This window comes from Mustela nigripes, chromosome 15, assembly GCF_022355385.1.
Source record: "Mustela nigripes isolate SB6536 chromosome 15, MUSNIG.SB6536, whole genome shotgun sequence".
Taxonomy (NCBI): Eukaryota; Metazoa; Chordata; class Mammalia; order Carnivora; family Mustelidae; genus Mustela; species Mustela nigripes.
The window spans coordinates 29,541,993-29,556,742 of NC_081571.1; the positions used below are offsets into that span (position 1 = coordinate 29,541,993).

General features: G+C 45.5%; 2 long non-coding RNA genes across 3 annotated transcripts in view; both read left to right on the top strand.

Moving 5' to 3' along the window:
- The window catches only part of LOC132002785 (uncharacterized), a 68,796-nt gene extending 65,251 nt beyond the window's left edge, over nucleotides 1-3,545 (top strand). For both annotated transcript variants that reach the window (XR_009400010.1, XR_009400011.1), the window contains exon 3: nucleotides 3,082-3,545. This is a non-coding gene — a long non-coding RNA (uncharacterized LOC132002785). The remainder of the gene's footprint in view (nucleotides 1-3,081) is intronic.
- Nucleotides 3,546-8,091: 4,546 nt separating this feature from the next.
- Nucleotides 8,092-14,422, top strand: LOC132002549 (uncharacterized). The gene is made up of 3 exons (XR_009399942.1): nucleotides 8,092-8,219; nucleotides 12,834-12,948; nucleotides 14,202-14,422. It is a non-coding gene; the product is annotated as an uncharacterized LOC132002549 (long non-coding RNA).
- Nucleotides 14,423-14,750: the final 328 nt, after the last annotated feature.

Consider the following 14,750-nt stretch of genomic DNA (forward strand, 5'->3'; position numbering starts at 1 on the left):
GCCAGAATGCTGTAGTTCTATGGTTCAAAGAAGTCAGTGGGTTACAAGTGAGCTGGTATACTGGCCCTTTCAGCCTTCGGGGGACTGAGAGTTTCTGTGGTTCAGAAGTCCCTTGGTTGGTCACCTCTGGCCTTAAGTAACTCCTCCTTCCAGTTCACCTCATGTTGCAGACATCGTAATTTTTAAAAATGTGTGCCATGAAATTAAAACAATTAGGAAGCACTTTTGTGGTCCGCTTCTTATGTAATATGGATTGCCCTAATTTACCATCAAGTGTTTTTCTTTTTGATGAATGGGATCTACATCTTTATAGGAATCCTTTAATGGAAATTTTGTCTCTCTCTCCCCCATTCATGGATCTTTTTATTAAAAATTAAATTATTTCAGGGTGCCTGGGTGGCTCAGTTGGTTAAGCGTTTGCCTTTGGCTCAGGTTATAATCCCAGGGTCCCGGGATCAAGCCCCATGTTGGACTCCCTTCTCAGCAGGGAGCTTGTGTCTCCTTCAATGCATGACCGGGCATGGGTACATTAAGTATCTGGGCCCTGGGCCTCCGTTTGCAATGTGAACGGCTGGACCATGCACATCCCCCAAAGCCTCACATGCATTCTAGAACCCGAGCAGTAATTCAAGAAACCTAAGGGGAGAGAAAGTTACAAACACACAGATACACACAAATATTAGAAGTCTCTGGTATGTGAAGTGAAAATAGGCCAAAAAATTAGGATTACGACGAGGATAGAGCAAACTCTGGTACACCAAAACCAGGTAGCATCCTGGAAGTTTGTGATGAAGGAAGTCACATTCCCCACATCAGAAACAAACTTCTTACTGTATACCTCTACAATTTAGAAAAAAAAAATCACAGGGAAGAATAGCTTGCAGGCTGAGAAACATTTGAACATAACAATGTTGTATTTGATCCTCACACAATCCTGGGAGACTGAAGAGCAGAGCCTCTACTCTCCCCATTTTATAGATAAGAAAACTGCATTTCCAAGGTGTTAAGGTCACAAAGTCAAGTTTTGGATTCCAGTCTCAAGAATTTCTGTAATGCTTAAAGAGAGTGGGGGTCAGTTGCATCTTATCACTATGCAGCCATTTCAGAAGCGGAAGCCCTGGGCAAGAGCGTTAGGGACCCACAGGACACACTGTGCCCTTCCCAGGCTGGAGCATAGGACTGTGGTTATGAGTGTCATGGCTGACCTGCTCTGGAGAGGGTTACTCTTAGTATCACCAAAGAGATGTCACTCTAGATTTTGAGTAGCCTGATCAGTCTCTCTGCTTATCCTCTGCTGGGGCTGTGTCCTTGTGGTCACACCTCTAATCAGGCCACTGGTGAAGTCCCTCTTCCTAAATGTCCCAGCGCCACAGTTTAGATGCTTCAGGAAGGCTATGGGATTGAGATGATCGGTGTCTTTGATGACTCTTGCTTTCTTGCTGTGTGCTGTTATGTGGAGCACGATGCAACTGTACCACATTTGCTGCTGTTCAGAATTTTTTTTGTCCATAATAGATTATCATCCCAAAAATAGACTGGTAATATATTCTTGTACATCTGAATTTAATTAAGAACCTTCTTCCTATTGACATGGATGTGGTTTTACTGCTTCCGGTCAGACCAGACAGGGTATGTAAAGACAACTGTAAGCCAATTTCTCTGATCTTTTTAACCGAGGGCCCCTGCTCTGAGATGGTGATTTGTGACTGATTTTCTGACTACAACCGCTCTCTGGTCAGTAGGGAGTATGTGAGGCCTCACAGAAACACTGCTTCCAGGAGTTAAGATTGTCCACTCCAACCTCAGCAGGATCCTCATGGAATGTAGAAGATTACTTAATGTTTAGTATTCTGAGGAGAGTCAGAATCATTTTGTGACTTGAGAGGGTTGGTGATAAGATTAAATCTTCCACACTGTGGTCCATTTCTGACGTGTTTGGCCTATGGAGACTCCAAGGGCACAGCAGAATCCACTTTGTTTTCCAAAAGGACTAACACCAAAAACTCATGTACTATTTTGTTCTGTACATTCTCTGTCTGGTAATACCTCTTCCTTGGAGCTGATGTTGCCTAAAGAATGAGAGAAGGTTTGGGAGAACTGACAATTATTATTATAATTTATTATTTGACAGCCAGAGAGAGAGAGAGAGAGCGCACAAGCAGGGGGAGCAGCAGGTGAGGAGGGGGTAAGCAGGCTCACTGCTGAGCAGAAAGCCCAAGGTGGGGCTCAATGCCAGGACCATGGGACAATGAACTGAGCTGAAGGTAGACACCAACTGGCTGAGCCACACAGGTGCCCCAGAACTGACAATTATTACCGAGTACACCTCCCATACCCTGGGTCCCTCTCCATGTGTGAAGACCATACAGTCTGCACCTGGAGCAGTAAAAGCCTACACCCTTTAACAGCCTCACAGGTGCTCACTCCAGCTATTGGCTCAAATCCCAGAAAACACTTCCTCTTTGGTACATGTCATAATCGGGAGATTATGCCTCTCTTCATCTTCAGGAGTTCACACTATTTAGAGCAGAAAGTCTAGAGGGCAGAGATGATGGGATGATAGCATCCATCTGTCCATTCATTCATACCTCCATTCAGTTACTAAGAGCCTAGTGTGTATGTGTTAAGCTGGATACTGGGCATTCAGTGGTGAACGGAGAAGTCAGGGTCTCAAGAAGCCACTTCTATTTCAACGGAAGAGCCCACAGAACCTCATCTGCCTTCACTTCAGGTGTGTCAGTTATTGCCAAGAGTTTGTAGGTGTTTGGGGGCCTCACCAAGCTTGGAAAGCTCTGGCTCCTCTCTGCTCCTTTGGAGCTTGGCCCTTGGTTGGCCTTGAATGAGAAGCTGGGTCCTCAAAAAGCCAGTGTCAGCACTCTCCGGGTGACTACTACACATGGGAAGGGGCCAGGGCGTGGGGCTCTCTGGAGGCTGTGTCATCCCCGGCTCCAGCCACAGAGGTTACATCACGGAGGGAAGCTGAGCTGTCAGCTTGTTGCTAGGCTGTGGCTATTTATTTTTATAAATGAGACGTGTGCTTAATTTAGAAATCTGCTTTTCCTTTTTCTTTCTTTTTTCCAGCATCATCTGGCTGTCTGGCACCACCGGAGAACTGTATTTCTGACCCAACAAGAGCTGGTGGGCGGATGGGGGCAGGAAGGAGGTTGGGGAGAGGACTGATGCCAGCCTGGCTGCCTCACGGGGAGGCAGAGACACATGGCCATGGCGTTAGCATCCTGTTGGGTTTTTAGACGGGTTCCATGTGTGACATCTATATACTCCTCCCTCGGAACAACACAGTAGGAAGCTGCCCCGGTGCTAACTCTTCTGAATAACCACACACCGGAAGCCAGAGCGACAGAAGGCAAGGCCACAAAAAAGAGGATCAAAGCCAGCCAGCAGCAGGTGACATCTAGACCGCCAGTCCTTTGGATGCAGCTATGTTAACAGGGCCACTTTGCAGCGGTTATTTTGACATGAGGGTATTTAGATCTGGTCTAAAGCCTCATCTGACAAACGTTTGGATTTTCAAAAATAAATGAGTAAAATGGGCATTTTATACTCCTTCTGTGAACTTTCCTCCAGCCCCAGTCTTCGTCCTATTGCCAATCGGACCTCTGGGCATCAAGATGTCTGGGTGAGGAACAGGTGAGGGGAGAGGGTGGTAGAGATTCAGAAGGGGAGAGATACCGAGGATCAGTACTGAGGTCAAGTGAATGTCAGGAATGAGGTGTCTGTCAGAACTGAGAGCGGCTCAGGAGGAAAGGAAGTCAATAAAAGGTCACAGGGAGATGGAACAGAGGTCCTGGGCAGAATGAAGGGTGGGAAGTTGGTTATAAATGTAAAATACAGTGAGTTTGCATTTTTGGCTCACCTGTTTGGAGGCTGTGTGAGAACAGCTGCCTGAGAAAACAGTCTACTGAGGACTCTGAACCGCTCATTTTGGCTCTTCCATGGGCAGTATCTGACTCAAAAATGTCTACACATTTCCCTTGCGGGCTTGTTTGGGCCTCAGTCTCCCCACATAAAATGCAGATGATTATGTCTACCCTTCCTCTCTCCCCACCTTTTGCTCTCCCTGCAGGGGACATGCTGAGGATGAGCTAGCAGCTCGTAAACCGCTCCCAGCCACTTGGAGAAAGGTGCTTCTGGAAACAGAGGGTATTCGTGTATGTGAGTGTTCTGTGAGTCACGGATTTTGGAGTCGGGCGAGTGTAGTCGTTTCTGCCTGATGACTCACGTGCACACGTTGATGCCTCTAGCTGGAGGCATCCAGGATATCGTTCGGGATGAATTCATTCTTGCCACCACAGAGAACTTCATCTCTACCCAAATGCTAATACTTGAGGAGTTTGCACACAGGCACTGGGACATTAGCTGTGACCAAACATGCAAGGAAGCTGGCCTTTCTGCCCGTCCTCTACAGTTTTAGTACTAAGAACTACAGTGGCATGTCTACGCCCAATCATCCACTCCCCTTTGCCAGCAAAAAAAAATTTCTTCCCAATACTTCTGCCATTTGTCAAACTTGCTGAAGTCCCCCCAGAGGCCCTTCCAGTAACTGAAGGCAGAGTGAAGAGAAAATACTCTCTGCCAGGTTTCACTACCTTCTGTGTTGACTTTTTCTATCACAAGGTGAAGCCTCGCTGATTTGGTCCTGGAGCGTCCTTCCAGAATTGGTGCGAGGAGGCAGTGGGGGCTGCGGCTTCAGCTTCCAGAAGCCTGACCTGAGATCCCCATGTTTGGGCAGGGACCTTCCTCTGAGCCCTAAGAATGGAGTGAAGGATGCACAGACCTGCAGCTGGGCTGCCCCAGGCCTACTATCAAGTACATGGCGTCACCAATCCTATTCTAAGAGCCAACATGTCATCTCTTTTGGTACAGTTAATCTTTGTTCCTGCCACCAACTCATCTTTCTTTGTTATTTCTCACCATGTTCCTGCCTTCAGATTTCTGATGGATTCCTTTCTCAGGCATCATGTTTTGATTCCCTCCTCACATTTACTTCCAACTGCCAAGAACAACCCCCTTTCCGGCAGGAAGATATTATTTGGCTTAAAAGACAGCGAGCAGTGGCTTCTCTCCACTAGTATTCTTTGAATTTACGTGGGAATTTATTCTGGGAATTGCTCAGAGTCTCCCTCAAGTCTCTCCCTCACCATCAACATGTTTCAGTCACAGAGTTGCCTTGCTTACATTGTTTTTAACTAGGTAATACTAAGAGCTTTTCTTTTGGAGCCTAGATGGAGGGCACAGCACCCCTCCCCACACTATCACTCCCCAAGGACCTTGGCTGAGCCTGTGTTGAATATTACAATTGGTATTGTTAACGCTGTCACAGACCTGAGTGTTGTCCCCAGTGCTTGCTTATGCGTGAAAACTTGAGTCCTCTCTCAGAATTGTTAGTTTTTCCAACCTTTCGGCATTGAGTACACCTTGAGGGCAGCCCATCCTGAGGGGCTGACAAGCATTCTTTGATTTACCTGGACAGTTGGGTCCAACTGACAGGTCCTTCTCTGGTGACATCCCAGAGGTCTTAATGACACATGCTAATGACCGTGGCTTACCCCTCGCCATGATCTGGGGAAGTTATGTTGCTCCAACCACCACTTTTTAGAGTGATTCAGAAATCTGCAAATGAAGAGACAGGAGGGTCTGGGCACCACCCAAGGCAGCAAACAGGCTTGCTCGGCCTATCGCCAGGTAATGTTCTGAGAGACCCTGAAGGTGTCCTGTCCTGGACTTGGTCTGCCTGGACCTATTGCAAAAAATGGCCTAGTTTCCTCTAGACCAAAGGACATTCTGGCCTCCCAAGCAGAATGCTGCACTTGAAGGTGAGAGAAAGACCTCTTTGCGAGATCAGCCAGCAAGATGCCTGCCGTAGGGCCTAAAACCAGTGGAATGGGCCAACGCTGAGCAATGAGCATCCCTTCCATTTGAAGGTGCTTCCAGATACACGTATGGGCTCCTTTAAGACTGCCCACAACTCTTGGAAGTCAACTGAGCAGGTGTTATTATTGAGGTTTTACCAATGGGAAAATAAGTTCCAGAAATTCCCCTAAGACAGTGGCTCAGCTCCTACCTCCCAGGAGCACTTCATACATGGGGGCTTTCAAAACAGGTTCCTGCTGAGAGTGGCAAGTGTGCATTTCCTGGGTGGGCACTGAATAGAAAGACTGTGGCTCTGGTAGTAATAAATTACAGAGCTCTAAAGGTTGGAAGAATCTCTCCTCTTGCATATCCAGGAGCGCCCCTGCAGCAGGGCTGCATAGCTGAGAAACAGAGAACGGAGCTCAATGTCTTTAAGAACAGTGCCACGCTGAATCTTTCCTGGAAGTTCCCTGTCGTTTTGTCTTGTTTTGTCGACCACATGGACTTCTGAGCAGGTGCGGCCTCAGCTAGTCCTCACTAGCTCTCAGGCCTGATGAGCAGCGCCATAAATGCTCACTTTCGTTGAGCGTGCCTGGATTGACTCGCTCTATAAATTCCTCTTCATGCAGCAGCAGGAGAATCTCCGGAGCACGGGAAGGTAGAGCCAGGACTTCCTGGAATGGGAGCAGGATTCTGGATGCCACATTCCCATCAGTTCTCCTGGGTTCCAGCAGACAGCAGATTGGACTTGCAACCAAGCAGACACATGAAAGCAAACGTGCGCTTCTAACATTTCGTAACCTGCCTCCCACAAAACAGAAGGCACTCTTCCCCTCGCATTATTCTCTGCCTTGTTCTTGACATTTTTAATGTGCTGAGTCTACAGCCGACTTTGCATTCCCAACACCTCCCACTCGAATTGGCTCCTGGTCCCTCCAGGCCTGACGATCCCGGTCACGTGCTACACCCCACGGAACACTCCTGGCTCTCTTTCTAACCAGGCTACACTCCTCACCTTGACATTTAGGGCCGGCTGTTACTTTCCCTCTTCTGCTCCAATAAATCAGCGTCAGTTAAGATTCACTGTTCCCGTGCAGGGTTTGGAGAGACTAATGCTGGGATAAGGGGGTTTTTCTGAATGTGTTGGGGGAAAGCAAGCATTGCCTTTCTGCTCCTATTCCCTGGGGCAACAGTGTGAAACCCTAAGCAGCTGAGTGTGTCTTTGAAGTTCTTCTGCTTAAACCAGACCAAGCCATACTGTCCCTTTCCTGGCTCCTTTCTTGCTGATGGGCCAGGGTGAGTGGCTGGTTCAGCTCGTTCACCTTAGGGTGTCTGGCATGGAATGGAGTCAGCAACAGCCTGAGGGACGCAGAGTCTGGACCAGTTCTGTACCTCCCATCCCCCCACTTCACATTCTGGAGTTTGGGTATAGTCCAGCCTAAGAATGAAGGGAACTCAAATGTCAGATGCTAAGTAATGCCCAAGGATGCCTATGTAGGGGATGATAAAGTCATCTGAGAGAGAAAGGGGAAGGGAAAAGAAAGATAACAAATAGGAGAGAGAAAGAAGGGAAAGGATGACAAAGTACAAAGTGATAGTAATGCAGCAGAGTGGCTGAGTGCCACCTACAATGCTTGGAGTGGCACAAATGCCATCTGTCACCCCTCCCTGTTTCAAAGTGGCACCAGGAGCTGGTGAACACATATGTTTGCTCCAGAGAGGACACACAGCTCAGATTTTAGAACCGTGTTGTCTTCTGTGGTCCCCTGGGGTGGGAATGAGCAAGACCCTACTTACTTAACCAGGGGTAGTCTTGATAAAAGACTGTCAAATGCTTTGTAAAAACTATAAATCCCTTGTGTAAATATAAGATGGTATTTTTTTCCTCCTACTCACCCCAAAACTTGAACACACACTATTAGCACAACCCTCCAAGGTTAATTTTAAGATACTGGTTTAAAATATTTTTAAGGGAAGGGACCATGAAGGCTGGATTAAGCATACTGCCTGGCACATAGTAGGTGTTCAATAAGCTTGTGAAATTGAATGAATGAATGAATGAATGAGTACGAGAGAAATATAATGAACACAAAATTAATAAGATACTTGAATATTTACTGTTACTTACTTTTCAGAAACTTCATGGCTTTTGTTCTGGGCCCCAGGACGCAAAGATGAGTGAGCTCTGCATACACACAGTCACTAGGCGACCTGCAGTTACACACACATACTGAAGGGCTGTTACAAAGAAGATATGGGCAGGGCACAGTGATGGAGATGGTAGACTCTTCCCACGAGCTGCTGAGGCCTCACCAGGCCCTGGAAGACAGAATGGAAGGACAATAGAGGTATGAAACAGCTCTTTGTTTTGGAGAGCTCAATACCTGGGTATGGCTGGTGCAAACCGAAAGGGTGTGTGTGTGTGTGTGTGTGTGTGTGTGTAGAGCTGTGGGGGTGTGGGGAAAGTAGGGGCCTTGGTGTGAGCAAACACAGACAAGATAGAGAGCCTTGAATGCCTCCGGTAACCACCAGCTTTTGCTAGTTAGCATAGGTCTTAGGGTGTCTTTTATAAGACCGAACCGTGGTAATGGTAGGTTTCACTTACTGAAATCTTCCTGGGAGGCTGAAACTTCATGCATAAACTATTGCTTGGTCACTGGGGAGTAGGTGGGTGTCTCCATGTTTCCTTAGCGCCTCCAGGCTGATGGGAGAGGGGAATGATCTCTGATGCTCACGTGACATCCAGTCTGTATTCCTCTCTGCTGTGAGCTGCCTCAGCACAAAATCTCCCTGGTCTCTGAGCAGACTGAGCACAACAGAGCTTTACTCTGTATGTATGTACCTATAGATTTACATATGGATGTATATATATGTATGTAAGGATGGATGGACGGACAGACAGATTGGTGGACAGGGAGATATTCAGAGTCCTACAAAAGCCTTTATGCCCCACCACTCTCTCCTAAGGGGGCAAAATTCATCTTTACCACCAGTACTTCTCATGAGCCTTGTAGTCTCTCACAGGCCCAGAGCCCAGAAGCAATCAGTCTGGAATGAAAGGAGACAAGGCTGGAGCCTCCATCCAAAGAACTTAGAGGGGAGCCCAGACAGCGCTTATCGGGAGTGAGGGCAACATGGGCTGTGAGGCTTAGGAGGAGGAAGGGGCTGGAAGGCTCCACAGACCCTCGGGCTCTCGCATGCCAAGCAGCGCCGGCACAATGGGCCCAGGCGTGGAACATCGTGAACGCTTCTGCTACAGAATGCTTTGGGAGCCAAAAGATTTAATAAAGCCCAAATCAGAGCAGATAAAAGGCAATTATGTTCCCACATCCTGGGCTCCTGCCACCCTGCGGCTCCCTGGGGATATACTTGTGGCATTTGGATATTTCTCTCACAGAGGCCTGGAGAGAGAAAAACAGGCACTCAACATCTAATAAATTATCCACCACGTCCCTGCTTCTGCTGGCCTCATTCTGACACTTCTCTCCTTCTGACTGTAGATAATAACTGTCCTCTAATTGCTTAGATAATCTTGTTCATGGAGCTACAGCAATGACAAAAAGGTCTCGTTTGTTATTGCTTGTTCTGAATGATTCAAGCCGAATCACACCTCAGTTCTACACATGATTCTGTTCTGAAGAGTGGAGCACTGCACCCACCCCTACTAAGCCAGGTCTTTGGAGACTCGTTGGGGGTGCACACTCAGGTTAATGGAAGTTTCACATCACAGGTTGGACTCAACTGGAAGTCCCTCATTTATGATCAAAATAATTATGCTTTCTATTTTCAAGCTAACAAATTCTCACTTGAAGCTGAAGCTATTTGTGTAAGGACATGGATTTCTCCTTCCTTTCTCTGTCAGGGGTGTTAATAATCCAGGGATCAAGACTCAGCTGGCCTATGAACACTGATTTATTGGACACCTGCTGTTTACCCTTCACATCATTATTATGGATTGTGTTCAAGAAAGAGTGAATATTGTTCAGTGGCTGGAGGAAGGTTCAGACCAAGAGGAAGGTTTGGGTCAAGTGTTTACAGCAATAAGTAGCCCCTACCTGGTGCTGAACTCGCCAACCTAGAGCTAATGGTGAATATATGTCCCTCTCCGAAGTATTATGCATTTGCTTGTAATATCTCTGATGACTCAACAGCCTCAGAATTCATACACACAAACATCTGTCTGGGATAATTGTCATGTTGTTTCCAAATAATTTCTGTGAAAGGTGATGAATGAAAGTGCTCTCCAGGAGGCTCCAGAAAGAGTTCTACTCTGGACCTCAACCTCTCTTTAGTTTCTCCACCAAGGGTGTTAATAAACCAGGGGTCAATAAGCAGTCAACCCATGGTCAAAGATTTATTGGACACCTGCTGTTTATACATCACACCACTATTCCAGGTTGTGTTCAAGAAAGAGTCTAGACTAAGTCTCAGCAAAAGTCCCCTTTTATTCCTCCCACTGCCTGCAATGCCTCTTGCTATCTTAGGACAGCTTAAGTGGCTATTGTGAAAACTAATCTCTCTTAAGATGCTTGCAAACCCTGAGCGTATCAGTCATCTGCTCCCCACCAATGCACAGAGAAACTAGAGAAGGGCTAGTCTCTGAAATACTTTTCAGATATTAATCTCTAACTATACTGAGAAAGCAGCCTCTCCCTCGGGGATGGTACACTGATTGGCCTAAAAACAAACAAACCTACATTTTTCTGAGCATGCTTCCCATTCCCCAAAGGTTAACATATTCTGGAGAATAAAACAACATGAAAATATACTGAATCAGGACGTCCTGTATGTGTGAGTCTCTGTTAAGCTCCATATAGGTACGATAGGGTCACAAAAACACTAAGACTTGGCCTCTGACCTCATAGAGCTTACATTTTACTTGAGGACACACAGAGCTTGATAAACACCTTTTTAGGTCCTAACATGAAAAGATATGGTCCCTCCCATTCATATATAGACCAAAATTTTAAAAAACCAAGCATAATGTAAAACACAGAACTATATGTTTATAAAAACTATGGATTTTCTGATTACAAAATTCTGGACAAGTTAATTGAATCAAAGTTGAAGTTTTCTCATGTTTTTGTGCCCCTGCATTATTGATTCTTGAAGTATGTGCTTCATCTGCCTACTAGTAAACAGATGGGGGCCTTAATTACACACACCACAAGATACAAGATTGATCAGTCCAGACAGTATTATAAGAAAAAAAGGAAATGCGGGTCCCTATGTCAGTCAGCGTTCTCAAGAGAAATAAAACTAGTAAAAGATTATATACATATGCTACCTACAATATATTTATAGTGCACATATATGTATATGTATATATATGTATATGTATGTATACATACATACACATGCATAAAGAGACAGAGAATAGATTTTGTATATGTATGTATATATGTATTTATACATATGCATATATAGAGAGAAACAGAGACAAAGACAGAGAAAGAAAGATTTATTTCAAGGTATTGGCTTAAGGGAATATGAGGGTACTGGCAAGTCTGAAATCTGTTAAGTTAGGTCTGCAGCAAATGGGAAACTCTCAGGCAGCGGTGATGCTGCAGTCTACAGATAGAATTTTTTCTTTCTCAGGAAAACCTCAGTTTTGCTCCACAATAGCTTTTCAACTGATTAGATAAAGCCCACTCAGATTATCAAAGATATCATTACTTAAAATCAATTTAAGCAGCTATTAATCACATATACAAAATGCCTCTTCAGCAACACCTAAATTAATGTTCCATAAGTGACTATAGCCTGGCCAAGTGGACACGTGACACTGACCATGAGAGTCCCCTACAAAGGATTTGGCCAAGAGCAGGGTGATGAGCAGAAGGAAACCCCGGCTATTGAAAGGGATTTGGAGATCACCAAGCTCAATCCTTCTGTACACACGGAAAAGGCCTACAGTGCCTGCTTTGTACAAAATCTTGAAAACTGATTTTTAGACCCCAGAAGCACATTTTATGTGAGGAATTCAAGGGGATTGTTATAGATGCCTGCGGTCTAGATTTTCTGTTGATCAAGGCCTGATGGAGCAGAATGTACACAACAGGTGTCCAAACAACATTTGTTCTTTCAAACTATGTCTTTAAATTGGGTCACATGGGTATTAGAACTGGGTCTGAGGTTTAGTTCTACCCTTTGAGGATAGGGTCCAAGACTGTCAGTTCACTGACACCTCCCTAGGGCCTAGCCAAGTTGCAGTATGTAATAGGTGCTCCAAAGCATTGGTGGAATTCAGGAATTGAATGAATGCATGGAATTTAGGCCAGGCGGCTGTGCAGTATCCTGGTTCTATCTATAGGAATAGAACCTTTTTGCAGGTGCAAAAAGGAAATATTTTAAGCATGAAATATGGTACTTTCTGAGTTTCCTCATCAGTCCAATGGAAATGGCAGTATATTACCTACTTAATAGCTTAATTCTAAGGACTATATGGGTAGATAGATAGATATAGATATAACATTTAGCTCAGTACTTTGTATATAGTAGGTGCTCAATAAATGGTAGTGATTATTATAATCAACATTATCTCTCACTATCCAATTCCAGAAGATGCCACTGGTGCTGTACCCAGACTACCTTTGCCAGTCACTGCACCCATACCCCAGCTCTGGAAATTGAATGCTAACAGCTCACAGTTGCCCCCTTCTCCAGAGAATTGCCCTCCACCTTTCAGTGTGTTCACCGAACAAGGCTGTGTTCACCCAAGCAGTTATGGTCCCCTGCTCCCAAGGGACAGCTCACAGCCAATCACTAACTCATAGGAGAAACAGAGTTAGCCTTAGCCTTAAAATGGCACCAATCCTAAAGCTCATAGTAATCAAATTGCAGCTTGTGCCAAGCTGGGCTCACATGTTGGCATTTCCCCTGCCTTTTTCTGCTCCTCTCCCTCCTGGTCTCCAGAGAGTATGTCCTCAATAAATCACTTAGACAAGACTCCTTGTCTCCAGCTCTGCTTCTAGGATATCCAGCTTAAGACGTGGTTACTTGGAGACAGCTCCACTTCCTTGTCTCTGCAATAACGAGCTGTTTTGCTCATTGTGGTTCTGCTATTCAGATCCTCAGGTAAGTCATACGATGCTCAGAGCCAGAAGACTAAAATGGCTTTGCTTCCCCAGCTGGCACCTGGTTCATCTACATCACACCTACCCAGAGAGGCTGAATGCTCTTTATCTGACATTTTGCTTAATTCTTCCCAGCCAAGTCTATTCAACTAGCTTGGCTTGCTCTTTAAACCAAATAATCACACCTATGACTGCCAAACTCGAATTTCAGGGAAAACATTCATTCATCTGTCTGTCCATCCATCCATCCATCCATCCATCCATCCATCCATCCATCTGTCCGTCCATCCATCCATCCAACAGTTACGGAGTGTTGTCCAAGTAGCCAGGCATTGTGCTAGGGATATGGCTATACAGATAAGATAGAGCACCTGCCCTCCACGAACTCATTCTGGAGGAGGACACGGAGAAGCAAACAGGCCATTGTAAATGAAGTTCATGATCCATGCTCTAATATGATGCCAGGAGAACACAGAGAAGCTCCTGTATCAGGCTGAAGGTTTGAAATGCTTGGTTTTTTTATTCTGGTTGACCCACACACAAATAAATAGAATGGATATCTCCTAGAACTCTGCAAACCAGAGTGGCTACTTCAAAGAATAAGGTGTTACAAAGTAGAAGTGTAGTTTTAAGCACAAAGAATGGTTGCCTAGTGATGGGCAGAATAACAAGATATAAATGCAAAGGACTCTGCCTGCTGTGTTATTATGGCCAGAGCTCTGCTCCCACTCAAATGTTCACTTCCTAGGGGCCCAAAGAAAGGGGAGCTGAATTATGGTTTCTGCCTGGGGACTGGCTAGATCCGTGGTAATCAAAACCAAGTTCTCCCACTGGCTTTCCACCACCGTAATGACTGATGGCCCACGGGCATAGTCAGGAAACAGGGGTCTCATTGCACGAATGTCTTATTGCTTATTCCTCCCCTGTCATTCATCAATCTACTCCTGTAAGACATGCAGAGGTGATAGCATAACTATGGGCTTAGGAATGGTAATTGTTCTATGTTGATATTAGTGTGGCTGGTGCTAATGCAAAAATAATTACTACTCTGTGCCTTTATGGCCATTTTCATTGCCCTCTGGTGGTTATGTACTTTTTTGGCTATAGATGGTAATGACATAATGCATGGTGGCTATTATTGCTTTAGCTATACAACTGGGGCGGGGGGTGGTGGTCAAAAAGGAGGAGGTGTTCGGGAAGGGCTGGGACTTGATTATTTATTTTCTTGGGAATTTTTTTTTTCTGTCTTTGCAGGGAGTTCTCTTTGGTTGTAAGAATATTAAGTCCTAAGAACACCAGTGATTTGGTGATCAAGAACCCCAAGAGCTTATGCGTAAGTCAGCGCTTCCCATGATTATGTGCCGAAGTCTGAAAGATAAGAAGTGGTCCTTATCTGAAAGATAAGAAGTGAGAGGGGCACTAAGTTCTAAGCCTGGCAGTTGGTTCAGATTCCTCCATCTCTCATATTCTCCTGTGTAATCTCCTTATTGGCTATAGAATAAAATAAAAACTTTCTGAGATGCTTCAGAGATCTAATTGCTGCCCACCTTTCTAACTTCATCTCCTTTCCCATTCCCTTGACATTCCCAATAGCCTGGGTATGACTCATTGCTCTTCCCCAGATCCATCATGCTTTCTCACATGCTGCCCTTACTCCCTGGAATGCCCTCATCCCTCAGAGCCTAGTTCATCAGAGAGCCGCCCCTGACTCTGCCAGGCAAACACGATCATGTCTTTCCTGTGCACAGGGTGTTCTCTCTAATGCAGAGGAACAACCGCACTGTTTTGTAATGGTGTATTGGT